The sequence below is a fragment of the Myiozetetes cayanensis genome, unplaced genomic scaffold (genome assembly GCF_022539395.1).
Source record: "Myiozetetes cayanensis isolate MyiCay16 unplaced genomic scaffold, myiCay2020 scf17, whole genome shotgun sequence".
Taxonomy (NCBI): Eukaryota; Metazoa; Chordata; class Aves; order Passeriformes; family Tyrannidae; genus Myiozetetes; species Myiozetetes cayanensis.
The window spans coordinates 10,469,761-10,481,127 of NW_026087378.1; positions in this window are offsets into that span (position 1 = coordinate 10,469,761).

Here is an 11,367-nt window from a genome sequence, read left to right on the forward strand (position 1 = left end):
ATGTCAGCATTTCCAGTAGAAACTCATCCATGTTTTCCTGGGAAGGGGATGATACCAGCATAAATAAGCCATCAGTCTGGTCTGAAATTAGCTTTTATTTATAGATTTGCCACTTGAATTGCGTAAGTAGCTTAAGCCAAACAAGGACACCCTCCTCACCTACCCAGGGAACTGGGGCATGAGGTACTGTCATTAACTACGTGCTCAGGCTGCAAGTGTGTCACTGCTGTGGCAGGTAAGTCAGGCCTGGCAGGGACAGGTAGAGCTGCCTGGAGCTGCCAAGTCTGAGGGCCACAGAGCTCATAGGTGGTTTTTGCTGTTAAGGCTTTTGGGAAGCTGGTCCCAGGACTGTTAGCACTGTAGCAAATCCCCTTCCCCAGAGGATCCGTGGGAAGACATGTCTGCCCTATCCAGGCACTTGGCGACACTGAGGCACTGCTGGGTTACCTGTGTGACAGAACCACGAATCAGGCTTGAGGCTGCAGACCAGCTGAGCCTGTTGGCCTGGGTTAAACACACCACAGAATTTGGGCACTAAATTACAGCTCCAGGTTCAAGCCTGAATCAACCTTGCAGTGATGAAACCCTCACGGTCACAATTACAGTGGACGCCTGATAATTGCTTGAGTCAGCAGTGCCCTGTCATAACCCTGCAGAGATCAACAGGGCATGACTTCCAATGACAGCAGAACTGGAGCCAGGGCTCCAGTGTTTCTTGCTTGACACCTAGTCCCCAGACACTGGCTTTTACTGAACTAAAACTATGCAACACTGAAGAGATTGTGCCATGGGCGGTGCCTTAGCCACCTCTCCTGGATATGCACGTACACGTGTTCAGAAGTATCCTCACCACAGCTACTTGTGATGGGCTAAAGAACCACACGAATTCCTGAAGAGCAGGACCGGCTCTGGAGCTTGTGATGTGCCACAGGAGGACACAACTGTGTTGTGTTGTGACCACAGCTTCTCAGCCAGGTCTGCTCTGCTGAGGCTGCAGTGTTAGAGAGCAGAGGAGTCTAATAGATCAGCTCCCTAGCCAAGAGCAGAGTGAAGGCAGGGATCTGAAATGAGAAAGGAAGAGCAGATCATGGCTTCTGTAAGGCAGAGGAGCCTTTACAGTCACAATTGCAACCTGTCCATATGGTCTTCCTGGGAGTCAAGGCTTTAAATTCCTCGAGGGGTTGGAAAGAATTCATGAGGCTTGACTTGTCCCATGGAGGAAGAGATAAGGTGCATGGGCGATGTCACCTCTAAAAACAGAGCTTGAGAGACCAGCAAATAAAGACAGGGAGTGGAGAAGGGGCAGCCTCTGTAACATATAAATGGTGCTGGAAATGCCTCTTACTGAACAACTGCACACCAGGGTACATCCCTCACAGGCAGGAGTACAGTGAACAATCCTGGCAAGTCCTTGATCAGATGCATGCCTCCACTTGCCATCAATCCCACTCTTGATCAGGAAAAACAGAATAAATATAAAACCCCAAACAAATAAAAACCCATCACTAATGAATTAGCTATTGATACATCCTCTCCTTACCATTTTGTTTAAGTGACATGGTTAGTCCTACTGGTCACAGCAGTAGAGCTCAGCTGTACAAGAGATGATCAGCTAGAGGCTGACCCAATAAAATTGTAGCAGAAGGGAGCAGAAGTTCCTTTGCCTTGTGCTTGTCTAGTCCAGGAAACAACTGAACCAGGGCTTTGAAACACTCTGCCCTGCCTACACTGAATTAATATCTTTCCTTTCTGTCCTACTCTTCCCAAATCTGCTTATGTTCCTGTTCAAAACACTTGCATTCTTCCAATTCCAGGGTTAGATCAGAAGAGAAAATAAGCTCAGAAACAGCATGGACCAAGCTGACAAATCCCCAAGTTAACCTACTCAAAGTGGAGAACTGTAAAAACAGCATCTCCACCCCAAGGCTGATGTTCCACACTCCTTCCCCCCCTTCACAGCCCTCCAGCCCTGAGCAGGGTAACTAAATTTGACAGGGCCATTGGAAACACACAGTTCAGAACCATAATGGATACATCTCTCCTTCAATCAGCTTATGGCAGCAGGTTAGTCTGGGGATCTGTCAGCTTTGGGAGAGTACAAATTGTAACTTTTGGGAAACAAACAGTGATGTGTGAGAATTTGAGAAACAGGTAAGCAATCCTTTCCCCTCGCTGGGAAGAGTGACCTGAGTGACCTGTTGTGCTTGAACTCTGCCTCTGAGCTCCATCTCGCTGCTCGGTGCAAGGTCAGAGCATCCCACTGTACAACCAGCACGGCGCTCCCTGGGATGGGGCGGGAGGTCAGGGGACACCAGCAGATCCAGAGGCACAGGAGATTAAGGCACAAAGGCCAAGGGACTTACTTCACCACATGCACGTGGAATTAATTATCCTGAAAAATGCACCGCTTGGAGCATCTCAAGCCTACTGTGAAATGGAATTTGTACACAAAAAGATAAGTCTGTGTGGTTCCCAAGTCTGGTCACGACATGCTGACAGCACTAACCATGGCCAGAGCTCTCCTCTTCCTTATGGACTTACCAAGCTGCAGCAAAGAGATGAATGACTGCTTCAAAAGAACTGAAACAGAAAGCAACTATGCTAAAAGCCATTCACATGTCTGTGTGTGAGATACAGGGAAACTTCAGCGAAATAAGAGACTAACAGAGAGATGTAACGGCGAAGCAACACACTACGGACTTCAGCCGAAAATGGCCTGACGTGCAAAGGTCACTGCATTTCATCGCAGTTTACCATCCCTGCAGCATTGGTGACACCATCCTGGAAGCAGCCTTTGAATCCTGATGATGCACAAGCCTGTCTGAAGCAGCTGTTTGTGACCACCCACCCGAGATCAAACCACAGCCACGGGCAGGCTAAACATCATTGTGGACAGGGACATTTTATGGACTGTTCTCTCTCACATTCCACCACAGTGTACAGCATATCATGCTTATTATATTACAAGTGAGGAGTAATGAAAAACTTACACTTAAGTGATATAAAAAAAAAGAGGGGAGGACCCAGGAATTTCTCCTGTCCAACTATAAACGCACACCCATTGATATTGTTTTGTAAATGAATTTAGAAGAAAAATAAAAATACTAAGATATTTCTCTTCAGGACAACCATTGCACATTTGGTTTTACTTTGGAGGGGAGATACAAACACACAGAGCAGGAATATTTTCCAATTGAAAACATGCAAAATAAATAGAAGTGGGAACAGTTCAGCACCTAGAGAGTGTTTTCCTTGTGTCCTTGATAAACAGTTTCCCTCAGCATTCACCTCACAAGTCCAACCCTCAAAATCTGGTATCTAGGAAGAACATCTCCCAGAAAAACCTTTTGAAAAAAAGCCTATTAAGCAGTGGCATTGTTCTGCCGGGTTCTCTGTATCACTCCCATCTGCAAGCCATTTGTATGAAGAAAATCTTTGTTTCCAAAGCTTGGCTTACTAAAGCTCATTTGTTCCAAAACACAACAGCGCCTTGACGCTGTTTATACCGGGGACGGCCAAGGGCTGGGCTGGTTCAGTGTGAGATGTTACTGGGTGCCCCATCCCTCTGCCAGCAGTCACTGTCCCCCCTTGCCCCGGGGGAGCAATGCCAGTCACCCTCCACTCAGGGTAAGAACGTGGGGTTTGACAGCACAGACCCAGACTTCGGGTGTGGGACAGACCCTCCTGCAAAGGGGCAGGACAGACCACCGAGGATTAGACCCTCCTGACATGTCCATCACGGCCCACTTATCAGTGCTCCTTTGTAAATACTAGATCCACATTTGAACTATTTATGTGAGGGTTTTGTGTGCTTGCTAAAAAAAGATAAATCAGGATACAGATATTTTCTGAAACTTGTTCATAATCAGGAAAGGATGGCAACAAGGTCAGAGTGTTTTTTCTTCCCTCTTCAATCTTATCAAGATCTCAGAAGGAAGCAGTGGCATTAAACTGGCCTAGTTTGCTCAACTTTTCAGCATAGAAAAAAGGAGCAGCTGCTGATAATAGAACAAAACTCACCTCCCCTCAACTTCACATAAGCATCTTTAAAACAGACAGTGAAATAGTTCATATTCAGCTGTTTTCATCTTCTGCCTTGCAAGGTGGGTGCTAAAACATCCACATCTCACAGGAGATAATCAGAAAAGTATTCACAGAGTAAGAATTAATCCTTGGAGTTAGGGTAAGAAGGGAAAGAGAAGTGGGCAATGCAAGTGCTCTCTGAGTGCCTCTATTGGTTCATTAACATAGGTTTGAAAAAAGAATGGAAAAGTCAATGCTTATTAATTTTCATGTTAATCTCCCTTCAAGAACAGAGGAGAGAATAGAGAAATACAAAATATAAAGTGCACCCATGCTTAAAACTTAGGATGTAAAATTCTTCAAAAGGAATAAACTAGATTAATCATGAAGTACTTACATGTCTTCTCCCTGCCCACCTTAAAAAGGGACCTACCTGTCATTTCTGTATGGATTCATTATATATAGCTACATATAAATATATACATACACAAAATTGGTATGGCCTTACACTCCATTTAAGGGTATTTTGCTACACTGGTCAGAGTGCAGAGCAATTGCTTCCTTCAAATCAGTATTTTTACATCATGATGAAATAAACCTGTAACTTAGACCATTTGCATGACCACACAGACACTGTGGCAGATTATTTTTCTGGCTTGTAAAAAAAAATTTTAAAACAGAAGTTCTATTTCAGCAGTTTGAAGATGGAATGTAAAGTTTCTGCCGTTAAATGTATATAAAATATATTTATTGAATCATACATTCATGCTGATTCCAATAAAAAAAAAATTAAAGATTTTTCTGAAATTCTCTCCATGGATTTTTAGTGCTGGAGGTTCCACGCAGCAGCCCACACTGCTGCTACATTTGTGCTAACACATTTCATGAAAATAAGGCAGAAGACCAGTTTTACCATTAAGGCTTTTATTCTGAAGAATAATCTCTCCTATCTGTGACCTCCTGAGCTCCACCCCACGGAGGAATTCTTCCAGCAGCAGCAGCCACAGCAGTCAGGCTCCTGCACTGCTCCTTGCTGTCTCAGACTTGCAAGGAGTCTGAAAGTTGCCAACACACAGTTATTCTTCCTTTCTCAGGATTCCAGATCAACTCCAGGCAGCAGAAGCAAGTTTTTTTCCACAAGAGGGACATTATCACAGCTCTGGTCTTTCACACAGCAAAGACAGGTACCTCACAGAATAGTTAGGGTTGGAAGGGACTGGACTAGATGATCTCCAGAGGTCCATGTTTGTCTTGTTTTGACAATATCCTTGATTTTAAAGTCAGGCCACAGGAACTGTATTTTCAATAGAGACAAAATGTGCCTTAAATACTCCTGCAAGTTGAAACAGCTTCTGGCCTGGAGTTTATCTGTGGCTAAGGTCCATATAAGCTAGAAAACCAAATTCCTTGTACCATTTTGCAAGTCATTATTTTTACACAGCCATAAAATTCTTTGGTAGATGAACTGACCTTGGTGCAGACACACAAAATGACATTTCAGAATGCTAAAGGGACTGCCTCTCACACTGAATCTTAAAGATGGACACGATAAAAGTATTTTTCCTTCCACAGTCAGGTGCTTTGTCAAGTTTGAAATATCATCAGTGGAACAGCAGATCCCTCTTGGCGCGGCAGGTGGCATTTTGTGACAGAAAATAGGGCAACATTGTGTCCTTCAAATCTGTTCTGAGAACATGCCATTACTTTAAAATCTACTGTTTTTAAGGAATGATGGAGTTTGAAAGAATTTTACCCAGTTGTTTCATGTCTCAAAACCAGATAAGCTATTAACGACCCCCTTGCCCCATTCTTCCACATAACACGTAAATGATGATAAAGATCTTAGGAGAGTAGTTTTTCAAGTTACCAGCCAAGGTAATAATGGCATTGCTGAGAAATGAAATCATCACCAAGGTAATTCCTTCCTGCTAGAGCACACACAGCTTAAAACTGGTTGTGTGCTGTGTGCTCCCAGCCCCAGGCAGCACTTTTGTAAGGGACCAGAGAAACAATTAAAATACAATTTGTTCAAAAACACGTCCTTTCATGATGTGCAGAATAAGCAGCCGCAGAGATCAGCTCCAAACCTTCACACCTGCCCCCAGCACCACCCTTTTCACCAAGGAGAACAAACTCCCAGGTCTAAAGGACATTCCTGCCATGTGGCACCACGGAGGAAGCACTGGGAGACTTGTGTGGGGTTGTCGTGTAAAACTGAACTGAAATTTCGGTATGTTCAGGACTGTGGGTGTTGGTTTTGCAGCACAGGATTGAGACCAGGATCACCTGCTCTGCAGGGCCCCCGGGGTTCTGGGTTTGTTGTTTGTGGTTTGTGGTTTGTGTTTGTTTGTTTTATTTTTAATTTTACCATATTCGTAAATATCACAAATTACTCATTTCAATGCCCACATTTCACGCAAAGAAACTGAAACGCCACAGAAATCCTGGGAGCTGCGATCAACTCTGTTTCTCCGACTGTACAAGCGCGAAGTTCACTGCTCTGCCTGCTTCTTTTTCCCAGAAACGCACGGGGAAAACCACATAAAATTGCCGCTTAGTTCCGTTTGAAGTCAGCTGGAAGCACTGGGGCCAGGAGGAGTGTTGGAGCTCCGGGCTGGGCGGGCAGAGCCCGCCGCCTCTCCCCACCGCCCACCGCCCTCCCTCAGCCCCGCGCCCGCAGCCGCCCCTTCTGCGCCAGCACCGGGCGGAGCTCCCCTCACAGCCCGCCCTGCCCGCGGCATGGCGGGGCTCGGCGGGGTCGCTCCCGCAGTGTCCGCGGCGCTGTCCATCCTCCCCGCCCAACACCTCGGCGGCGCTCGGGGAGCCGCTGTCCCGGCGGTGCCCGCCCGCCTCAGGCAGGCACCGGAGCCGCCGCCGCCATCTCCGCGCAGGAGGCGGCGCCGCCGCCATGTTTCCGCCGGCCTGTATCTGCGATAAAACATCGCGCTCGGTTCTGTTTCGGTGCCCACGCTCTTTGTTTTCGCACACCCTCGTGGCCCGAGCAGCCTCTCACCCCCAGGCACGCTCTAAAAGCTGCCAGGAGCAGGGCAGCTCGCTGTGTACCCACCCCGTCAGCTGCTGAAAGGATGGAAGGAACCCCGAACGCTGCAGGGACTGTGCTCCTCCACACACCGTTTCCTGGAAATGGAGCTAAACTTTTCTTATTGTCACTGAAATCATGTCCTGGCCTCGTACAGCTGGCCTGCCTGAGTTGCCAAACCAAATACAGGTGATGGACTTTGGAAGGGGGACTTGCATAGCTGAGCACAGGGATGGAGCACTTCTCTCAGGAGGACTCCTCAAGGACTTCAGTGGGCTGGAAATTGGAGAGACAAAACCAAAATAGCTTCATCATCAGTCAGGCAGTTATATCTGATAGTGTATTGGTTCTAAAACAAGTTATCTTACACAGGATTCACAGTTTCAACACCATATCTTCCAAATGATTCTTCTTGCGACTGTTAATGTACATATAACGAGTTAGAAGGAGAAGGCATTCTATCTATAATGAACACGAGCATCATAGGAAAGTGTTAAATTTAAAAATCTTTCATGTTATCAACACTGGATACACTGCATTACAGAAAAGGCATTGGGATGAAGTATTCTGTAATTTTAATAAAAGAAAGAGTCATTTTATTAAAAGGGTAGATCATTAACAACCAGAAACAGTGTTACTTGCATTGATGAATCCCAGATTTTTTAAAAGAACACATAAAATAGCAGGAATTTCCATCTCCCTAGAGTCCAAAATACACCATCTTCTTTTCTTCATAGTGCATGCCAGTCAACTCCAAATTTTCTTATACATTCATAATGTAGTTGAACATTAATCCAGAGGTTTGTTGGGTTCTCCTGAGAACATGCTTGAGAAATCTAAGTGCAAGACTTCAAGCAAGTTGCTACAATTAATATGAAACTTTTTTCACAAAGGCTCTGATCCATGCAAAGATATTGCCTATCAAAATGAATTCCTTGTATGAATCCACTGACTCAACAAAACTATCCTAAAGGATTATTTTAACCAAATACATTGTTTCAAAGACAGCAGATGCCACTTAATATAACTCCAAGTTATTAATATAAAGGTTTTATTATAATACATTATTAGAATATCAATATAGTACATTAAAAGTTGATTTCTAGGCACTCTCCTAATAACATTTTAAAATCATACCTTTTCACTGCAAGGCATCTAGGAATTTATTTGCTGCTCTTACTGCTTAATTTTCAAGTTCAAATTCTGAAAAATAGAAGAAATATTTAAATCAAAAAATATGTAAAAATCCTGAAAAATATAAACCCTAACACGTCATTGTGTGATTAACAGTATTGTGTTTCTCTAATTATTGTGGTGGTTTTTAAAAAGTATTTATTTTCTAAAACATCTTCATAGATCAGCTTGATTCTACAGACATGGATGTACTTTGGCTTCCCCAAACCCAAACTTCAGCTGCAACTATGCATAAGCTAACTTTTGAAATATATGTTTGAAATAACTGATTCTTCAGTGGAAAATTAATGAATCATATTTGGACCCTTGAACAATTTTCTATTCTTACACTTTGTGTGACTGGTAGAATGCTGTCACATTTGCGTTGCAAATTCAATGAGAGTAATTTGCTTTTGGATGATGACACAAAAAGGCTCAAGAGAGGATCCAAACAAGACTGGGGCCCATTGTACAATGCAGTGCACCAACACATAGTAAGAAATATTCTGTTCCACAGACTTTGCGATGCAGTGCAAAATATAAGACACTGAGCTGGGTGGGAGGCAAAGTAGCAGAAGGGTCAATATTCGGTGAAGGATTGAATCCCTCACTGAGAAAATCCTGTTATATCCAGTCTCATACAGACACTAAACTTGCATTTCTCAAGGTGATGCTGCTTCCTCAAAACCTCTGACATTTCTTGGTGCTCAGACAAGCATGGACCTTTTACTCAACAGGTTCAAGACCAAAATATCCCAGACTGCTCTTTGTCTCAAATATGCAGTATAATAGCACAAAGTGATCTTAAAGAGGCAGCCAAAAATTAAACACAAGAAAGCACAGTAGTACAACAAAACCCCATGCAGCATATAAATTCACTTTTAAAAAGTGTTGTGTACTGTAAAAGGATTTCAACAATTCCTGTCACATTCCTACAGTGGTTTGTATTTGTATGGAAACAACCCCTACACATAGATAAGTAGAGTTTAATCTGGTTTCAGTTTTCAGTTGCATCACAAAAATTTTTTACTGGAGCTACACACATCACTTGGAAGCAGTAGGAATGACAGGGAAAGCCTGCTCCTGCTCTGCCTGTGCACCAGTCTCACAGCACACACCATGCAGCTGTGTGTGAGACAGAAGGGGGGATGCTGCCAGGACTCTGAGTTCCTATTATTCCATCTTCTGGTTGCAGGAAACAGAGTGGCAGTGTCAGGCACCATAACCAAGTGTTGTGTCCTTGGGGGTCATCGTGGAGAAACTGCGTCTGGGAGCAGGGAGTGTAAAGGTGTACCTGCATCTTTCTGCAGGAGGGCAGAATTTGAGGGGTGAGAGCATCAGCCAGCACAACCCTCTTGGGACTGGAGGGTGACACAGAGCCACTGTGCCAGCACTGGTTATCCTGCGTGGAGGTGGGCACAGACCTCCTGCAGACCTGCCTTCAATCTACAGCAATCTCTCGGTTCTTGACTCCTGTTGATTTCCAGAGGAAGAATTGCCTGAGGTGTGCAGTAACTAAATCCTGTATTTCCAGCTCTTACTGTAACAGTTGCCCATAAACTGTCTTACCAAGTGAATGACTTTTGACCTGTGTGGAGCAGTGTTGTGGGAGGAGGATGAGCTAAACCCAGTGTTTCAGGCTACAGGACAGGTGTGAGGAACTCTTACCTGTCTCAGCTGTAGCAAAAGCACAGTGTGCGTTACTCAAGAGGATTTGCAGGGGATTCGCAACCATTCACAATGATACGGCATCCCAATGACAATTGCTTTCCTAGGAAAACATGAGCAGATTCTACAGTAAGCCAATTTTCAAACAGTGGAACATGTAGAAGCCAGAGGCAGCATCATGCAATCAGAAGGTTCTCCCTCCTCTGCCACTTTAAGAATTAAAATACTCATTATTTATTTGGAAATTAAACTTACAACACAGGCAGTATCACCTCTCATGTCCCCAATCTCACCTTCACACACAGCTTCAGAAAAAGGACAATTACAGGGGAATATTGTTAAAAAACGACCCTATGTCATTAATGGCTGTAGAATTTCTCCTCCCAGTGAGTCCAAATGTCAGGATTTAAACCAAATACAGGTTTAACAAACACAAGTTATGTAACTACAGTGGGTTTCGGGTTTCTTTTTGGTTTGGTGGTTGTTTAAGGGTTGTTGCTGATTATTTTTAAAGTTTTTTTGGATGGGGGAATGGGAGTTATATCAAGATTAAGTTTTTTTTGCTCCTCCCAAACAAAACTTTCAAAGACATAATTATGTTTCTACTTAGGATCACATTGGTTTGTACAACATCTTCACTAAAAGCACAAATGGACATGAAAGTAATAGTCAACTTAGGGATATCTCTTATAATAGAGCAGTTTAGTCACTGAATTAAATCATGGAGCTAACTGATGAAATGGCACATCAATTTAAACCATTTGTCAAACCCTAGAGCTATTTTTATTTTTTTCCACATTTTCACCAAGTTCATATTCTTCTAGTATTTATTAGGTATTCAGTAGAGTTTGAAATTACAGAGAAAAGATGATGACTTACAGCATTATTTCTGGTTTGGTAACATCTTTACTGCCACTATCAGATTACTGCATAATTTGGTTTTGAACACATTCTCTGTCATTTCTTATATAAGATTGTCTCTCATTCAGTCTGACTTTGCATGCAGTTAAGTGACAAAAAAAAGTAAACAAACAAACAAAAAAGGTTAAAAAAAAGGTGTAAGCAAGGAGAATAGACAAGGAAGAAAATAAGTAAGCAAAACTCTTTCCCCCCCTTCTTGAAAACAAATGCTGCCCCATGATTTACAGCATCCATAAATGATCCTATTGTAATTATTTACATCTCACCCCTGACCATTTAAGTCATCTATAACCAAGGTCACTTTTAACATGTAGAAAAACCATCTAAGGCTTTTAGTCATCAGCAGTTTATTTGTCCCTTAAAAGGAATTTATGTTGCACACAGGGAAAAGTTTGTGTTGGTTTTCTTTTACTACTTCAAGCTGCTTCTTGTTTTACTTAATAAAGCAGCACTTTGGAAGGCTGGAAAGGAAAGTGAAACTGGAACTTTGGTCTCACCCTAATAGCACACTGCACGTTATGCAGGAAGAAAACCACTTAAGA